This window comes from Pan troglodytes, chromosome 4 (genome assembly GCF_028858775.2).
Source record: "Pan troglodytes isolate AG18354 chromosome 4, NHGRI_mPanTro3-v2.0_pri, whole genome shotgun sequence".
Lineage (NCBI taxonomy): Eukaryota > Metazoa > Chordata > Mammalia > Primates > Hominidae > Pan > Pan troglodytes.
This window is the reverse complement of record NC_072402.2, coordinates 81123127-81143247: the sequence shown is the minus strand read 5'-3', so window position 1 is coordinate 81143247 and position 20121 is coordinate 81123127. Positions and strand designations below refer to the sequence as shown.

The window sequence follows — 20121 nt, the reverse complement described above, 5'->3', positions numbered from 1 at the left end:
CAAATGGAAGGCTGAGAGACAAAGATATAAAATAATGGGTTGGCTTGTAAGGGGAAGCCCAGGAGAAAATTACAAATTCTTCATGTGCAGTATTATTAGACCACACTGGAAACAATAAAACACATTTGCATAAAACCCAACGTCATGCTCATGGATACAGTGAAACTCATTTTCAATGTACATGGATGAAAAGTGCTTATTTAAACCTTTCCCCTAAATATATATTTTAAGACAGTATGGGCTGGGTGCAGTGGCTCACACCTGTAATCCCAGCACTTTGGGAGGCCGAGGCAGGCGGATCACCTGAGGTCAGGAGTTTGAGACCAGCCTGGCCGACATGGTGGAACCCTGTTTCTACTAAAAATACAAAAATTAGCTGGGTGTGGTGGTGGGCACCTGTAATCCCAAGTACTCAGGAGGCTGAGGCAGGAGAATCACTTGAACCCAGGAGGCAGAGGTTGCAGTGAGCCAAGATCACACCATTGCACTCCAGCCTGGGCAAAAAGAGCAACACTTCATCTCAAAAAAAAAAAAAAGAAAGAAAGAAAGAAAAAGAAAAAAACCAGTATGCATCAAATGCAGGTCCTTTTTTGTGTTTTGGCTAAATAAAATATTTCATCTGAGATGGGATAAATATTACAACATTTTTATCAATGTTTAAAATAAAGTCTTATCTCTACAGTACTATGACCAAACACTGGAATGTGACCTTGGGCACCCTCTCAGCTGTCATGTCACTCTACTTCAGTGTTTCTCCAAGTTATCCTGTGTGGGCCACCCAAATTACAATCACTGGGGTTCTGGTTAAGGGGCATCCAGGGGCTCCCCAAAGACCAAGTACATAGTGATCTCAGGGGGTGAGTCTGGAGTTTTTTAAATTTTCAAATCTTCTGGGAATCCTTAAGCGTAGTCCAGACTGAGATCCACTGACTTAATGTTTTACTACCATCGTCACTCATTTGTTCTTTTTTTTTTTTTGAGACGGAGTCTTGCTCTGACTCCCAGACAGGAGTACAGTGGTGTGATCTTGGCTTACTGCAAACTTCACCTCCCAGGCTCAAGCAATTCTCCTGCCTCAGCCTCCCCAGTAGCTGGGATTACAGGCGCCTGCTATCATGCCCAGCTAACTTCTGCATTTTTAGCAGAAGCTGGGTTTCACCCTGTTGGCCAGGCTGGTCTCGAACTCCTGACCTCAAGTGATCTGCCCTCTCGGCCTTCCAAAGTGCTGGGATTACAGGCATGAGCCACGGCACTTGGCCTCATTTGTTCTTTTTAAGCCCCTTTCTTGGCCAGGGGATGGCTCGTTCTAGCGTGAGGTCATGAATGGAAGAGTTAGTGGCCAGGAATTTGTGGAAGAAAGAAAAAAGGGTAATTCGCTAGGTAAACAGGAAGCTAGAATCTGTTTTGGAGATAAAATGAACCCACAGAGGCTGGGAGGAGAAAGGGAATTGAGCCAGTTGTTGACTAAGGCTACTTCTCCTCCCTTGAAATTTACTTGGAAGAGCAGCTGAGGCGGAAAGATGGAAAGCAGTCTTTTCAAGAGTTGGTAAGCAAACCTCCAGTTTTAGTTTCAGCTGCCTGGTCTGTAGATTTTTCTTCATAGAGGGAGAAAGCTCAGAAGTAAACCACATGGCACTGCAATCCATGAGAATCTACTTGGACTCACCTAAACCACGCTACATTCTGTCACTGATATAGCTTGGGATCACACATTTTTTCTTTGTTTATCATTTTAATCTTCCTTTGCTCTGAAGTCTTAGATATTCTATATACAGCCTCCTCCTCCACATCACATATATTATGAGCAATAAGTTAAAATGGCAACTTTGATAGAAATACTAATCTGTGACTAAATGTTTAACAAGGGGGCAAAAAGGATTTACATTTTGATCTTCAAACATTGGAAAATAAATGCCCTCAGTTGTCAGCTTTCCAAATTGACAAGACTGCAAGGGCAAAACAAAATTTCCATGCATTTGATTGACCTCTGTGAATTGAGCTATTATTAGCAGATGAGAACTTGCCAAAAATATCTGGAAAATATCAGCTGAAAAGTGATTGAAACGAAGTATTTAAAGCAGGTCAGCAGGGCCACGTCTGAAGGAGACAGATTATAAAATACATCTGCATATATTGTATTTATACATAATATATGCCACATATAACATACATATATATACCTAACAATTCATTTTAATTCAGCAAATATTTATTGAGTGGCTATTGGGTCGGACACCATGCCACCCTAGGCTTTGGGAACACAAACAATAAGCTTTAAGTTCTCTTACCTCCAGGAACTCACAAGCTAGAAATATGTGAGACAAAACGCCATAATTCCTACAACATAATACACCTGACAAGGGTTAGATGAGCAATTTACATAAAGTGCTACCATTGCAGCAATTAACAAGGCAGAGGAAACGTGATGTTTGTTCTGATGATCAGAGAAGCCTTTCCAGTAGAGATGACATTTGCCTCCTTGGGATTTCAGCAGACACAGGAGAGTGAGAATGTCACTCTGGCAGAGGAAACAGAATTTACAGATTAGGAGTACATGGCTGGAATGAAAGAGTTGGGGATGGAGTGGATAAGAAATAACAGTGACTACAGTTTGAGTGATACATTTCTTTGCATATTCATTGATTCAGCAAACTTTTCATTGGTGCTGAGGGAGGTAGGCCCAAGGTATGTGCTGGGTACAAAGGCTGAGAAAACACGGGACAGAGTGGTGGAAGATGGGCCTCGGATTGTGAAAAAAACAGAAAGCACCAGCCCTGTTTGATCCTTCTAGAAGGATTTTTTTGTGGTGTCCCAATGATACCTTTCATTGATAATGGTTACCATTTCATTGAGCACCTCCTAAGTGCTGTGCTGAATAGCTGTGTTACTGCTAGTTCCAGCAATCCTGCATGTTAGGTGTTTTCTCTATTTACACATAGGAAGAGAAGCTCTGAGTGCCTGAGTGCCCAGCTTGTCATATACGATGCTTGGATTTGGGCAAGCATTGATCTCAATGGCCTGGTAATTATAAAAGCTGAAGAACAGCTGAAATCAAGAACTTCTCCACCCCAACCCCTGAGGAGAATACCACCTCCAAATGCCATGGGCCCACTCTGGTCTCTGGTATGGTGGGACAGCGCTGTCCGGTCTGCGTAGGTGATTTATGTCTGCCTGCTTTTCGGAGAGGCCAGAGTTTATTGCCTTGCTGGGCAGAACTGCAGCTGGGGCCTGCCCTGTCCCATCCCCATCCCCCCGAAAGCAAAGATTTCCAATTACTGTTCTGTAGAAAATGTCAAAAGCATTATTCAACTATTCATTATCCCAGGTTTTGCAATTTTTCATATGTTTTTACTCTTATCTGCCAGCACTTGAAAAAGACCAGCTTTTTCCTCTTAAGAGAGCTTAATTTGCAGAGCTGTGCAGTCTTCCTATTATGTTCTTATCATCCTCTCCCTGTGGTAGGCAGAATGACAAGGATGACAAAAAAAGAACCAAAAATATTTGAAGGCCTTCCTGAAAATCCACCGGAATGAAGGATCCCAAAAGCCTGAGGCTCCGTTCCTCGAGTGACCTGGACGGGAGCCAAGGGCGGCTGGCATTAGCTCTCACAGTCCACTCGGCAGGAGCTCGTGGCTAGTGCTCATGGGACCAAAACCACCACCCCAGGGCCATGGGATTTCCCCCAGGGGCTTAACTGGGGGATTAAGCAGCTCTGAGGTGCCAAGAGGTCCCCTCTCCCCGAAATCCTCGTACCAGTGCTAAATTACCTTTGGTATCCCAAGGACCAGAGGCTAAGGGTAGCCTGGGGTGAGTGGTTAGCTCTTCCCCCATCTCTTCTGGCCCCTCCGCCCCATTCTTTGATAAGGTAACTGACATTTTTCTCTTTGCTATGTAAAGTGCATTGCAGAGGCAACTTCACGTCCCCTAGCTCGCTCTGTTCCACCTAGATGGCGCCCTAAGCCCCGCCTGTATGGAGATTCGGAGCAGCCATCTCCCTGGATGCCTTCCTCCCACGATCCCCAGGTTTCTGAAGCGGGCGCACCAGGACTCCTGGCTCACCCAGAGAGACGCCTTGCCCGCGGCGGGGCTTGCTCGGGGAAATCCCCGCCCACCTTGTTATTCCTGCAGGGGAATCCCCGCCCCCCGTCCCTGTCACTCGGGGAAGAGAGTTCCCGCCCCTCGAATCAACCAGGGGGAGGGAATCCCCGCCCATCCTGGAGGCTCGGCGGCTCCCCTGCGCAGCGAGGCGAGGAGCGGACCCCAGCGCCGGTGCGTGCCGGCCCCGGGCAGCGGGACGCGGCGGGGCGGCGGCTGCAGGCAGCCGAGGAGCCGCAGGCCGAGCCCAAGGCACCGGGATTGCGCCTCCCGCGGCTGCCGGCGAACCGCGGCTCTGCAGCTCGGGGCAGGCGCGGCGGCGGCACCGGTGGTGGCCGCGGTGGCGGCAGCTGCGCGGGGACCCGCCGGGCGGCGCCTGGGTCTGGACGCGCGAGGAAGCCGCGGGAGCCTCGGCCAAGCCGCGAGCAGGTGAAGCGACCGTCCCGCTGCAGCCGGGACGCGCGGCTCCGGGTGGGCAGGGGATGGGGGAGGCCCGGCACCCCCGAGACCGTGTGTGCCCAGGAAAGTTTAGCGACAAATCCGGGTGCGGGAATCCCAGCCCTGGCAGGGCGGGGAGTGAGGACGCCGAACCGGGGTCCCACGTTGGGCGGCGCAAACTCCTCTAGCATCCGGCCGGGGACGGGGAGGGCGCAGCGCAGGGGAGGGGGCTAGACAGAGCGGGACCGAGACAGCGGGACAACCGGAGACGCACTGCCGGGGGTACTCAAGACAGGGCCGGGACCTCCTGCCCGGGCGCGCATCCCGGGTCCCCATCCCTGGGCCGTCTTCTGGTCCCTTCCTCCGACAGGAGTGGAGGTACTCAGGTACTCCGGCCTCAGGTAATGTCTTGGGGACCATCCTCCCTCGGGCTTGTTTCATCTCTCAACCCCCGCCTCTTTGCCCAGATGAGACGTTAGACGCGGGGCGAGGGAATGCAGGGGGCGCGCAAAGATCAAGGGCATCTTAGGGCCGGTTATTGGCGTCTGCCGGGGAGATGGGGAACATAGTGATAGGGAAATCCTGCTCTCTCTCTGAAGTCGAGTTTCTCCTAAAATCTGGTTTCCCCCTCCCTCTGTTCCTCTCTCCCTCCCTCGGGTTTGCGTTTGTGTTTTAAGTCTTTGAGCTGCCTGTGGTCCCCGCTATTTGGAAAATCCATTAAAGCGCAAGGCTGAATTCAGCAGCAGGAGGGTCCAGGACCCCTGGCAGGAGTTTGCCAGAAGCTGTCCTCGGCAGCCCAAATCTATGCAGAGACCTTGATAAGGGACACTGGAGTGGGAAGAGGACAAGGTCTGGCATGGGCTGGTCGCAGAGACTGGAATGGCAGGCACGAGGGCATTCCAGAGCTCCAGACCTGCCCTGGGACTGGCCGTTGGGCAGTGTTGGGGGATGGAGCTGAGTCTGAGTCTGACCCCTGCAGCTGGCCTAACCTCTTGCCTCCACCAAAGGTAGGGTAGGTGGATATGTTTGCCTTGACAAATCGCAATGAAACTACTGGAAGTGGTTGCTGAGTGGCTGCAGTAAGTGATGCCCTGATCTGTCCTTGCAGAGAGACCCCCTGGACCTTCAGGGCCTGTTCTCCAGTGGGGTCTATTAACACTGGAGGGCTTTAGGGGCCTGGCATCTCTACTGGGCCAGCTTTTGTGGGTTGTGACTTCTGGGTGGTGGCCAGATAGGTAGAGGTTGGCAGGTGTGAAGTGGGAGTGCTGCTTGTGGGGGCAGAAGAGAATGTCTCAGAACACACCCCTGGCTGTAGGTGGTGGTTCTGGCTTCATGAATTCCTTCTTCCATTAGGATGGGCCCAGAGCTGCTGCTCCTATAATAACCACCTAGTTGTGTGAGTGAGTGTGTGTGTTGCGGGGGTTAGGTGTAGGAGTAGGGGGGTGGCAGGTGCTAGGAGAGGAAAAATCAGAACCATGTAAAGTATATAAATGTACCTACCTTGACATAGTTAATATGCTCCTGGAAAAATATTGAATTATACTTTAAATCTATCACTGAAATTGATTTTGCATGTACTTTATGGCAGTTTACTATTTAAGGAAACTTATGATAATTTCTCTGTTCATTTCAATCATTTTATTTTTGGAATACCTGTGGTTTGCTGTGCTGGAGGCTGAGGAGGCTTCGAGGTTCCAGGATATGCTTAGATGAAAGATGCTCCCTCGCTGCTGTCAGTTTGTCAGTTTCTGTCCAGCAGGAGAAGGGAGAGAAACCTGCTAAGCACTATGGTGCAGACCAGTGCACATGCTGCATGTAGTAGACGCCGTGTGTTTATTGGATGAAGGAGTGAAGAGATAATTAAGTGAGTAAAGTACCTGAAGAGTGGTCCAAATAAAACATTTTGGGAGTATGGAGGAAAAAGAAGTCACTTTTGCCAGAGAGGATCTGAAAGGCTTTGTGGAGGAGCTCTTAGGTAGAAGTCGAGAGGTTGATCCTGAGTTAGGACTCAGTGCTAAGGACTCAGAGGAACTAAGGACTCAGAGGAACTTAGTTCTCCAGATAGTAGGGAGATGTGTGGGATATTTTTTTTTTTTGAGACTGGGTCTCATTGTTGCCCAGACTCAAGCAATCCTCCCACCTCAGCCTCCCGAGTAACTGGGATCACAGGTGTGTGTTACCACAACCAGATAATTTTTGTGTTTTTTGTGGAGATGGGTTTCACCATGTTGCTTATGCTGGTCTCGAACTCCTGAGCTCAAGTGATCCTGGTGTCTTGGTCTCCCAACGTGCTGGAATTACAGGCATGAGTCACTGCGTCCAACCTGGCCCCTCGTTCTGCTCCTACACAACCCTTTAGCACACTCACCATGCTGCCCTGGGTGTGTTTCTTTAGGGCCTTATTTTTTTCATACCCAGATAAGGCCTGGAACAGTTGCTAATCAACTTCCTCAGGTTGGACAGGAAAAGAGGCAGAGGGAACACCCCAGACCCCACTACCCCCGGCTGATCATACTGTAGGGTGTTGTGGAAACCCTCTCCCAGAGGCTCCAGGCCTGGTGAGCTAAACAAGATAACACAGAGCTGTGGATACTCCCTTGCCTTTGATCATGTGGGCCTAAGTGACTCAGACCATGGTGGTGGGGGCATCTCTGTTGGAAGGTGGCTCCAGGTCTCTCCTACTGCACCATCCACAAGGGGACAAATTCCAAAGATGAACCCACAAAAGGTCAGGAGCAAATCCAAAGAGAGGCTGAATCTCTTTAAGAAGACAGACTTAGAGACTCAAGTTTTCAGCCTCTTTCTTCTGCCCTCAGACACATCCCCGCAGCACCAGGGAGGATGCTGAGGTCAGAGTTGAGTTTCAAGGACAGGAAGAGCTATGCAGACAAGCCCATGAGAGAGGTTAGCAGACAAGTGGAGAGGCAGGGATGTCTCAGAGACGCCCATCCCCAGAAGGATGATAGGAAAAGGCCACTGATAGAACAGTGTCTGCAAGGGGTGTTCATGAAGCCAGGCTGCAAGGGAAGAAGGAGACAATGATTGCCAAGACAGTGAAACTGCAGGTATAGACACTGGATCCAGAAGTGTGCTGTTTGAAAATAATCCACAGAGTATTTTGAGGAGGTTGTAGCATTGAAGGAGGGTTTATTCATGAGAGTCCCTCCATTCTCCCTCCCAGGCATGTTTGGTAAACAAAAGAGATGTGGGAGAGAGTAGAGAAGCTAGATCAGGGGTGTTTGGGCTGGAAGAGGTGAGCAAGTGCAGGGAAAGAACAATCCTGGCATCTGCCTTCTCTGGAAGGCCAGAGGGAAGCAGAGGTTGGTGAGGCCCTGGAGAGAATGAGGAAAACAGGGGAGGCATTTGCTGAGACCTGGGGTCACTTTGTGAAGCTGGGGCCTGGAGGAAAGGGCTGCAGTACTGCTGCCTGCCAGGGGAAGCAAACCCGGCACCTGGCACCAGTGGAGGCAGCCAGGAGGGAACGGAAGGACTCCTGAGTTGGGGTCAGAGGCTTTGGCTGGAATCCTAGCAGTGCAGAGAACTTCCTGCTGGGCCAGATGATTAGAAATGTTGAAGCCTCCATTTGCTCATGTATAAAATTGATGCAGTCGCTACTTCACAGGGTTGTTCTTAGGAGGAATCGAAAGAGGTACTAAGGTGTGTTTGGAAGGCCCTCCATGACCGCATCTGCTGTATAGGGGGTCCTTTTGAATAGTGTGTCCAGAAATGCATAAACCTCTCACCAAAGTCAGTGAGAGCCCAGTGGAATGGAGAAGGCAGGAGTTTTTAGCAGACTTGCCTGAAGCTTTCTTTCAGCTGTGGATGAAAAGTTTTGGACTACTCTGAGCAGTTGGGTCTCCCTGTTTGCACCTTGACAAATCCTTCAAGATTTCTGCCTTTTAATCCATTGGCTTGTTGCAGTGCTGCGTCTAAATTTGATGTCCCTCTCTTTTGCAAAGATCCAGTTACCAAGTGCAAGGCAGGAAGAGGCTGGACAGTCTCCTCTGTCCTCCATGGTTTGGAAGGGCATCATGCACTCACACTCGGTAACACCTGCATTTGAGGAAGCTAAGGCCCAGAAAAACAGAGAACTTGCCCCATTAGACAACCAGAACTAGAGTCACAAAACACAGTTGCTTGATCTGGGGAACTCTTGTCTTTCAATAGCAGTGGTGTTGGCCAAGATGCAGGTGGCTGAGGAAGAATTAAAAATCTGCAATCCCCCTTGGTTTTATTAATTGGTCTTTGATTATAGTTGAAAAGATGAAAAAACAGTCTCACTTATTAGTGAAGCGGGAAAGAAAAGGAGCATTTGACTTACTAAACACTAAGTAGATATGTGCCAAATTAAATGAAATTGGGGAAAATGTGAATAATTTTTTTTTTTTTTGAGACAGGGTCTCACTCTGTCACCCAGGCTGCAGTGGCATGACCACAGCTCACAGCAGCCTTGACCTCCCGGCTCCAGTGATCCTTCCACCTCAGCCTCCCAAGTAGCTGGGAAGCTGGGACTACAGACACCACCGCACCTGGCTAATTTATTATTTTTTAAAAATTTTTTGTAGAGATGGGGTTTTACCATGTTGCCCAGGCTGGTATCAAACTCCTGGGCTCAAGCGATCCACCCACCTCAGCCTCCCAAAGTGCTGGGATTATAGGCATTGAAGAATGTTTTTTAAGGAAATTAAAGTATAGAATTATCTGGAAAATTTTCTGAAATTATTCCTTATTTTCCAACCGGATGGTCTATGTCTAGATTTGGACCTATGCATCGGTTGCATATAAAAGGATAGATCTTTTTATGGTATCTAGAAATTTGACAATCTTGATCTCCTATTATCCGTACTTTAGAAATAGAGAAAAGATGGAATTGGAAAAGAATACATTTCCCATGGGTTCTAGCGGGGAGTGTTTGAAGCCAGGTAGGTCATCTGATTCAGTCTGATTGTCTGAGAGCTAAAGAGTTCTGCGTTCTATTTACAAATGTGTTCAAGAAGACACTGGGAGCATTTACAATTTGAAAACTTAATAGTTGAAGAGGCCTTTTGTGGTCTGATAAGGCGGCTGAGCCGAGAGATGGTTTGTTAAGACACTAAGCATGCGGAGAAGACACATTTGTCTTTTAAGCCTTTCCGGCTCCAGGAAGAGGCCTACCCCTGGCCGTGGCCTCTCTCCAATGCCAGTAGTGTGTTCACCTCACACTCTTGATGGGGCCAGCAAACAATCTCCATTCTGAAAGTTCTGGCTGCTCCATGCATGCATTCCCTACCAGAATGTGTTCTGAGTGAATAATGAGTGGTCTATGAACTTCCAGAAAATCAGAAACTTAAGATTCTCAACTCTCTTTATGAAGCCATTGAATGAAACCAGATAGCATTGAACACCTGGCTGACAAAGTTATTCTTGGATTATATGTTTTTATATACAGTGTTTCTGGGGCTCATCAAGCCCTCTAGGAGGCCTGAAGAGGTTTTGGAGAAGCAGCGTTGGGGGAACCGACTTCACAGCACAGAGGATTAATTTTGCACACACAATTGTTGTGAGCTCTGAATGAAATAATAGCAAGGAGATGGGGGAAGTTTTGTTGTCTTTTAAGTCTAAGAAGCAGCCTGAAATGCCTAGATATCCACAGGAGGATTTTAAAAATCACAAATTCTTAAGGATCTGCAAGTCCTTGAAAGGGCATTATCCAATCTCTTGCCTTCAGGGAGGAATAAACTTAGCTCATTCCAGTTAAGGATCTATGGTTTTAACAGCTTCCTGAGGAAGGGGCGTCCATGGCATATTTGGCCCTTAACACAGTGATGCCCCAGACTGGTTCTTTGAGGTGTTTTAGCAGGAGTCGAAATGGATTTCAGAGGGGTTACTCTTGGTCTCTTTTTTTTTTTGAAACGGAGTCTTGCTCTGTCGCCCAGGCTGGAGTGCAGTGGCGCGATCTTGGCTCACTGCAACCTCTGCCTCCCAGGTTCAAGTGATTCTCCTCCCTCAGCCTCCTGAGTACTTGGGATTACAGGTGCGTGCCACCACACCCAGCTAATTTTTGTATTTTTAGTAGAGACGTGGTTTCACCATGTTGGCCAGGATGGTCTTGATCTCTTGATCTTGTGATCCGCCTGCCTTGGCCTCCCGAAGTGCTGAGATTACAGGCGTGAGCCGCTGTGCCCGGCTGGTCTCATTTTTATCAACACTTGGACACCTCTAGTACTTGGCTTTGCAAGCCCTAGACTTTATCATCCAAGTTAACACAACAGACCCTGTTGTCCTGGCCTCAGGACAGCCATCATCCTGCTTGGCTAAAAATAAAGACAGCACTCATATAGTGTAGAATTAGTATTCCTACCGTGAGCAGGGGCATGCTTTGTGCTGTGGCTACCCCAAAGTCAATTCCCTGGCTGGGACCTGCCAGCTCAGGCAGTGGGAGTTGTACTGGGAGGAGGGTGGGAGAGATGGTAAGTTTGGATCTCAGTGTACTTAGTAGGGGGGAAGCGGGTGGGGAACTGGGCTGCCTTACATGGGAGGCCTCCGGGCATTCCCAGGCAGCTGGTGGGAGGAGAGAGGGTGTCAGGGAGCTTTGCACTGCGGGGGGCCTTCTCACTACTGTCACTCCTAGGGAGATCTCAGGATACCTAGGGGGAACAAAATAAACACCAACTCTTTTGTCCCTTTCACCAAAGGCCAGCATGTTTCCGATGCCTGTCTAAGGTGAGCCTGGCTTGTCCTGTTTACACGTCCTGGGAAGTTACTGTAATTCCAGTATTCCAGAAGACTCTGTTTCTGGAGAGTGGAGAGGCAAGTGTATTTTGGGGTAGCCATAATATCTTGGGTTGGTGGGTACAAGTTTGAACACCTAGTAATGCCCCTTACCCCTGAGGAATTCCAGGGACTGAGCCACCACAAATGTCTTCAGGAACCTGACCCCTCCATGTCATGAACACTAAGTAGCTCCTGACACTGCTTATGTTTGCATGCAGGTGATCAAATGGAATCATACACTCTCTCCAAGAGCACGAAGGTTTCTTTTTCTTTTTCTGTTTAATAAAGCAAGATGTCAATAAACTCTACATTTTTGTGTGTTGGCCAATGGACACTTATAAAATGTCTGATTTCAGCTGTGTTTTCAGTTGAACACCCCCCACCACCCGCCCAACACCCTCTTTCTGGCACAGTGTGTTTTATGGAGATTTGGGTAAAACTAGATTGTGCTATATGGGTCTCCTGATGAAGAGAATTCACTTCCAAGGCTAAAGCAGCCATGCAAATATTATTACAAAACCACTCAGCATACAAAATTGGCATAGCTTTCCTCCACAGTTTGCCACTGCCCACTCTCCACTCCTACCCCGCCCTGGCCACCTTAATTCCCAGTATCATTAGGCTGAAAGAAGGGACAGCTGTCTCCAGAAAATGTGCTCCGAGTGTCCCCATCAGCGTGGATTCCCAAGAGAGAGCAGGCAGTGAGATGGCACAAGGAGAGGAAGGTACTGGAAAGAATTGCATTAACTCCTCTCTGGACTTACTGCTCGTCTTTAAAAACCTAAGCAGATGTCAGGCTTATTGATTTCTTTATTGGTGGCAGCTGTGGAGCTGCAGTCCACTATTTTTGGCACCTGGGAGATGCACACGGCCCCTGAGCACACTTCCCGCCTTCTGATCCCTCACCTGCTCAGCTTCCCAGGCTCCGTCTTTATCTTGAGGATCTCTGAAGACTGCCTCTTCCCCTGTACTCTTCAGGATCCAGTACAATGCCTAGTACATGGGTAAAAATTAAAATTATTTGAATGTTCACTATTTGGCAGGCACTGTTCTAGACACTTGCCACATACAGCTCATTCAGTTCTCATAATCTGATGAGGTACATACTGTTATTACCCCATGTTCATTTCCTGGGGCTGCCGTCAGAAATTAGCACAAACTTGTTGTCTTAAAACAACTGAAATTTATCCTCTCACAGTGTCCTCTTCACAGGTCGGAAGTCTGAAATCAAGGTGTTGACAGGGCCGTGCTCCTTCTGGAAGCTCTAGGGGAGAATCCTTCCCTGCCTCTTGCAGCTTCTGGGAGCTGTGGACATTCCTTGCACTGCTTCAGCCCAGTCTATGCCTTTGTCTTCACGTTGCTTTGTCTGTGTGTCTGTGTCTTCTCTCTTGTCTGCATGTCTCTACTTTGTGTGTCTCATTTATAAGGACATTTGTCATTGGAGTTAGGGCTACCCAAATAATTCAGGATGATTCCAACTTGAGATTTTTAATTTAATTACATCTGCAGAGACACTTTTGCCAAATAAGGACACATTTGCAGGTTTTGGGATGTGGGTATGTCTTTTGGGGAGCTACTATTCAACACAGTACAACCCCTTTTGTGATGGAAAAATGGTGATACATTGTGGTTACGGAATTCTCTGAGGTTACACAGCCAGGAGTTGGTAGAATTGGAATTTACACACAGCAGCCTGGCTCTAGAGCTTGCATATGGACCACTGCTCTCTCTTGCCTTTTAGTAAATGTGCTCCGTGATTGTTCACGGTATGAATGGAGGGCAGCATGGGTGGGGAAATAGATGGATAAAAAGATGCTGATAACAGTAGTTGGCCAACATTCTCCTTCTCAATGTATTGAAAATAGTAACAACAACTGATATTCATTGTTTTATGCTCTTGACCCGGGACTCGTCCTTGGATCCTCTTTTTTGGCTATTCTAGGGAGAGCTCAACTATCTCGAGGCATTGCCTACCATTTATGCGCTTCTGCCTTCCAAATTTATGTCCGTAGCCTTGATTTCTCTGCTGTGTTCCAGACTCATGTGCCCCACTGCCCCCTTACCATTCCAGTGGGGGCGTTATAGGGATCTCTAACCTAACACAACAGAATGCAATCCTTGATATGTCTCTTTCAAGCTAGTTCTTTCCTTCTCCTCCTCCCGTCTCAGTAAATGGCACCACCATCCACCCAAAGGCTCATTCCCAAAACTAGAAACCACTCTTCATTCTCTTTTCCCGACACTCTGTATCCAAATCCAGGAATAAGTCCTGTTGGCCCCACCTCCAGCCTCCACCTTGTTCTCCCGCCTCCACAGCAGCCGCCCTTGTTAAAATCACTGCCATCTCACCCCTGGACCCATGCTGCAGTCATCTTCTAACCGGGCCACCTGAGGACACTCTTGACCCCAGTCCTTTTCCTCCGAGCAGCCAGAGGGGTCTTTTATTTTTTTAAGACTTTTTTTTTTAAATATAGCAATTTTAGGTTCACAGCCAAATTGAGAAGAAATTACAGAGATTTCCTGTATACCTCTTGCCCCTACACATGCAGAGCCTCCACTCTCATCAACATCCTTCACCACATAGTTCATTTGTTACAGTCGATGAACCTGTGTTGGAACATCGTTATCCCTCGAGTCCATAGTTTACCTTAGGGTTCACTCTTACGTTCTATGGGTTTGGATAAATGTATAATGTCATGGGTTTGGATAATGTGTAATGTCATGTATCCACCATTATATTATATGAGTAGTTTCACTGGCCTAAAAATCTTCTGTGCTCTGACTCCTATTCATCCCTCCTGCCCCGCTAACCCAGAGGGGTTTTTTTGTTTGTTTTTTTAAGAGATGGGGTCTCACTGTGTCGTGCAGGCTGGTCTCAAACTCCTGGGCCCAAGCGGTCCACCCGCTTTGGCCTCCCAGAGTTCTGGGATTACAGACATGAGCCACTGTGCCCAGCCAGAGGGGTCTTTTAAAAACACAAGTCGTATCACTCCCTGGCTTCAAACTGGACATTTCTCGTTGCCATTTCAGTGTGATTCAGGCTCCTTGCCCCAGTCCACCTCTCCTATGACTCCTTCTCTTAGCACTCATTGCCCTCACTCCATGCCTGACATGCTGTACTTCTTTCAGTTTTGGAACACACCAAATTCTGTCCCATATCAGGGCTCTTCTGCTTGGAAACATCTTCCCCCAGATCTTCACAAGAACATATGATCTAACAGGAAACAGGACCACCCCCAGGTACTCCATCACATGACTCCTGTTTGAAATAAAATCTTTGATTTATTCATTTATTATCTGTCTTAGCTGTTGGATCATACGCTCCATTAAAGCAAAGAACTAGTTTGTGTATGTCACATGCTGAAAATAGTTCCTATTTCTGCCTTTCCTTTAAGGGTTCAAGGAAGAGGGTTTAAAATATCAAGTCTCGGCTGGGCGCGGCAGCGCATGCCTGTAATCCCAGCACTCTGGGAGGCCAAGGCAGGCAGATCACGAGGTCAGGAGTCCAAGACCAGACCAGCCTGGTCAATATGGTGAAACCGCGTCTCTACTAAAAATATAAAAATTAGCCAGGCATGGTGGCGCGCGCCTGTAGTTCCAGCTACTCAGGAGGCTGAGGCAGGAGAATCGCTTGAACCCGGGAGGCGGAGGTTGCAGTAAGCTGAGATCACACCACTGCACTCCAGCCTGGGCGACAGAGTGAGACTCCGTCTCAAAAAAAAAAAAAAAATTAAGTCTCAGGGCAAATCGGAAAAAATCTTGAGCCTCAAAGTAGAGAAAAAGAAATGATATTCTTAGTGTCTCAAGATTAAGTCCCAGGCCAACTAGAGAAATAGTACATTGGGAATCTGAGTGAGTATATTTCTTCCCTCTGTTAATAATCTGAGTGAGTATATTTCTTCCCTGTGTTAACAATCTGTGTCCTGGGTTTATGAGCAGGAAAATGAATTATCTAATAGACACTCAATAAATGTCTGTTGAACCAGTCAAGCACTTAAAGCATTTCAGGCACTGTTCCCAGTTATCCTTATTTTTCAGATGAGGAAACAGAGGCTTGGAAAGGCTAAGTGACTTGACTGAGGTTACATATCTATTAAGAGTTGGAGCAAGAATTTGAATCCAGATCTCTCTGTCTACTAAGCCCCTATTCCCAACCACGATTCCATACAGAATCTCTGAGAAGCAGGAACTGCCTGGGATCCCTAAAGTCTCTACAGAGCCCTGAGTTTACTAATTCATTTTCCCGCTCATAAACCCAGGACACAGATTGTTAACACACAGGGAAGAGATATACTCACCCAGATTCCCAGTGTACTACTTCTCTGAAAAGTTGGCCTGGGACTTAATCTTGAGAAGCTAAGAAGTTCATTTCTCTTTTTCTCCACTTTAGGAGTTTCAGGCTCAAGACTTTTTCTGATCTTTCTTGCAACTTGATGGTTTAAACCCTCTTCTTTAAACCCTTAAAGGGAAGGCAGAGATGACCAGGTTGAGTCCTTATATGCAAAGGTAGAATTTTTCTGTAATCAGAAAAAGCTCTGAGGTCTTCCTCCTCCTGATGTTCCTTACACATGAAGACTTTTATGTAGTTTGGTCTTTTCGGCCTCCGTGTTTCTTCCTAGCTGATAAGAGCCCTAGGGTGAGAGCCTGGACTCCATTTTCAGATTGGCTATTAGCGAGAACCTCTCCATTGAGTCTTGCTAAAAGACTGGTCCATTTCTTGGTCACTAGCTTTGAGCCAGTCATGAAAGAAGACAAAGGACAGGTTCTTGCCAGGTGTAGGGCTCAAAGTTTGCAGACTAGGGAGAATGAGAAATCACCTATTCATCTCTTTCCCTGTTGTTGGACCTCCTTTTAAAAATAACTTCCATCTTGAGAATTACATCAGCATCCCGTAAGTAAACATTGGACAAAATACTACTATTTCAGGCAAATAGTAATTGTGAGGATGTCCAAGACCCATAACTGTAGGTTGGGCTTTTATTCATAGAAAGGTCTATAGTGGCTAATTTTTAGTGTATCTGGCAAATATAGCTGCTCTCCTGCAGAAAGGTAGAACTCTGGCCATTTGATATATCATGCACTTCACCTCTGCTGTCATGAGTGGGATTTGCTATGGTAACCAGAACTTTGCCCGAGGATTGTGCATGTAAGGTGTCACTCATTGGTAGTACTCTTTATTTTTAGCATAAACCAAAGAGGAGCTGCTCATTGTTCCTGCTAACATGCAGGTGGGTAGTCACAGTGGAGCCTGGGAAGAATTGTATGTGCTGTTCTCATGGGGAATGTCACCACCCACCACAGTTCTCATTTGTTGGAGCAAGATGTGCTTCTGGATTTCCATTGGTTAAAATCTGTGCTGAAAGTTGTGCACTAGGATAGTTGGACTTGCTTTATTTATTTATTTATTTATTTATTTATTTATTTGAGATAAGATCTCCCTCTGTTGCCCAGGCTGGAGTGCAGTGGCATGATCTCGGCTCACTGCAGCCTCAACCTCCCAGGCTCAAGTGATTCTCCCACCTAAGCCTCCTGAGCAGCTGGGACTATAGTATGCACCACCATGCCTGGCTAATTTTTTTGTTTGTTTGTTTTTGTTTGTTTGTTTGTTTTGAGATGGTGTCTTGCTCTGTCACCCAGGCTGGAGTGTAGTGATGCAATCTTGGCTCACTGGAACTTTTCCTGTCTCCGCCTCCTGAATAGCTGGGATTATAGGTGCGCACCACCATGCCCAGCTAATTTTTGTATTTTTTTTTTTTTTTTAGTAGAGACAGGGTTTCACCATGTTGGCCAGGCTGGTCTCGAACTCCCGACCTTGTGATCCGCTCGCCTTGGCCTCCCAAGATGTTAGGATAATAGGCATGAGCCACTGCATCTGGCCTGGGTTTTTTTTGTTTTTTGTTTGTTTGTTTGTTTGTTTGTTTGTTTGTTTTAGAGACAGTGTCTTGCCATGTTACCCAGGCTGGTCTTGAACTCCTGAGCTCAAGTGATCCTTCCGCCTTGGCTTCCCAAAGTGACAGGATTACAGGTGTGAGCCACCGCCCTGGGTCTGGACTTGATATTTTAAATAACTCTTTCTCAACTGCTCCTCCCCATCTTCATCTTAGCATAGCGTGTAAGGTTTGCCAACAATGGCGGTCCTGCAGATAGGAGGTGGGTGCTTTCCATAAAGCCACTGGAAACTATGAAAGCTTAGCAAACATTTGAAGGAGGTAGTATTATCTTCTCAACATGACACTCATTTCTTTCCGAGTGCTTATACTTTGTCCTCACTGCCCCCAAATCAACTTTTTTCCTTTTTTCATCCAACTAATGTTTATTTAGCACATGCCACATAGAGAAAAGATATATATACTTCATATTCTCAGTACAGGGAATAAAAATAAAATTCAGTTTGCCTTGAATTATCAATTGCATCAAATTGTTTGGCTGTCTTCCGGACCAGAGGGAGGAAAAATGGTGAAAACATTGCTTCAAGAACATAGTGGCCAGGCGCAGTGGCTCACGCCTGTAATCCCAGCACTTTGGGAGGCCGAGGCAGGCGCATCACTTGAGGTCAGGAGTTCGAGACCAGCCTGGCCGACATGGTGAAACCCCACTTCTGCTAAAAATACAGAAAAGTAGCTGGGCATGGTGGTACACGCCTGTAGTCTCAGCTGCTTGGGAGGCTGAGGTGGGAGAATCGCTTGAACCTGGGAGGTGGAGGTTTCAGTGAGCCGAGATCGTGCCATTGAATGCCACCCTGGGTGACAGACTGAGACTTCGTCTCAAAAAAAAAGACCAAAAAACAAAAAAACACGGTGAGCCTCCTGAACCTCACTTTGCTGGTGACTTGGAACTGGCTGGGATCTCCTGTGCCATATTTGCTGATAGATATGTATATCTAGGACCGAGTGAATCTGGAGCCATGTAACACTGTACTCCATCACCTGTGAGTTTGGTTGAGGATGCAAACTAGTCCAAAGTGAAGCTGCAGTTCTTTTATCAGTTGATATCAGCTGTGGGGCAGAAACACTAGACTGGAAGGTTCTTCCAGGCACAGACTATATCCTGTTTGATGCTGTGACTCAAGTACCTAGTGCAGTGCCTGTACTATAATAGGCCCTTCATGAAGGTTTTTTAATGAGTGAGATTAGCATCAGATTGGCACGTCTGGGTGGGAGAGAAGAACCTGGGCTATACGTCAGGTCCTACTTATAAGGAATCCATGAAGATCCCCATAGTCTGAAATAGTCCTGTCCTTCAAAAACATATAATCTAATGTGAGAGGGAGGACCTCTGAGGCAGCGCTAGTTATGACTTAGGATGTATGGGAAGATGAATCTTCTGATAAAAGCATCTTAAGAATTATCCTGACATCACCAGTTTTCTTTTCAAATGGAAAGATTTCACTTTACATACTGATCATTTTAGATGATTTCATAAACTATCACACTTGTGCAGCCCAATTCATTCATTCAGTAAATCAGATCTTTATTTGACACCTACTATGTGGTACCCCCTTAGATTCTAGTAGGGAAGACAGACATTCAGTATATGTTTTTTGTTTGTTTGTTTGAGACAGAGTCTCACTCTGTCACTCAGGCTGGAGTGCAGTGGCGCGATCTCAGCTCACTGCAACCTCCACCTCCCAGGTTCAAGCGATTCTCCTGCCTCAGCCTCCCGAGTAGCTGGGATTACAGGCGCCCGCCACCACACTCAGCTAGTTTTTTATATTTTTAGTAGAGATGGGGTTTCACCGTGTTAGCCAGTATGGTCTCGATCTCCTGACCTTGTGATACGCCCACGTTGGCCTCCCAAAGTGCTGGGATTACAGGCGTGAGCCACCGCGCCTGGCCCCAATATATGTTTTAAGCTGAGTCCAGAACATGACCCCATAGAGAAGTGGTTCTCCACGCCAATGCACATTAGAAACTGCTCCTATCGTTGTTGTGAATGACATCCATGCCAAGGATCAATTCTGAGCCTTTTACTTGATCCCTCAAAGCATTTGACACACACACAGGTCATCCCTCCCTTATCATTGAAACACTCCTTACCTTGGCTCTCTGGATACCACACTCTTCAGGTGTTCCTCCTGGTGCCACAGGAGCATTCCTTCCTCGGTTTCTAGGCTGCCTCCTCTTCCTCCTGACCTCTTAATAATGCTGGAGGGCCCAGGACTCAATGGTTGCACTTCCTGTCTTTTCTCTCTGTGATTCCTGTCTGCGATGTCTGTCATCCTGATGGCTTTAAATGTTATCCGTAAGCCGAGAACTCCCACCGATCTATCTCCATCCTGTACTCCTTGCATGTATAATTATCTACTTGACCCTCCTGCTGAAGGGTCATCTCAAACTTTAACATCTGAAACTGAATTCTGATTCCCACCCTGCCCCTTCCAGATGCTTCACCTCTTGTTCGCTCTTTAAAAATCATTCTTTAAAATACAAGCATTGCTCCTCACTTCTCCCCTCATGGAAGCTACACTCATCTCTCAATTGGGCTATTTTAGGAATCTCCCAGTTGCTGTTGTGCCCTTTCCTCCTCATAGTCTATTCTCAACAGAGCAGGCAGAAAGATTCTAGTAACATGGAAATCATTTCCTGTCAGTTCTCTGCCCAGACCTTCCCAGGAGCTTCCCATCTCACTCAGAGGAAAAGTAAAACTCATTACATAGCCCACCAGCCCCTTGGTGGGTTCTCCCCTCCCCTTGCCCTTCCTGTTCTGATTTCATCTCTTGCATCTGTCCCAGGGCCATTGCACCTGCTATTCCCTCTGCCTGGAATGCTCTTCCTTCATGTAGCAGACTCTCCCTCACTTCCTTCAGGTCTGATTCAAATGTCACCATCAGTGGAG

The 20121-nt window shown here is 47.1% G+C and overlaps 1 protein-coding gene across 5 annotated transcripts in view; it reads left to right on the top strand.

The window, feature by feature from the left end:
- Positions 1-4070: 4070 nt before the first annotated feature.
- Positions 4071-20121, top strand: part of PDZD2 (PDZ domain containing 2) — a 472210-nt gene continuing 456159 nt past the window's right edge. For 3 of the 5 annotated variants that reach the window (XM_054685117.2, XM_016953479.4, XM_054685114.2), the window contains exon 1: positions 4071-4524. The gene's annotated coding sequence lies outside the window, so the exon portion shown is untranslated. Of the gene's footprint in view, positions 4525-4764; positions 5541-20121 lie in introns of those variants that run through there. The other 2 variants (XM_054685116.2, XM_054685115.2) reach the window with 2 other exon arrangements.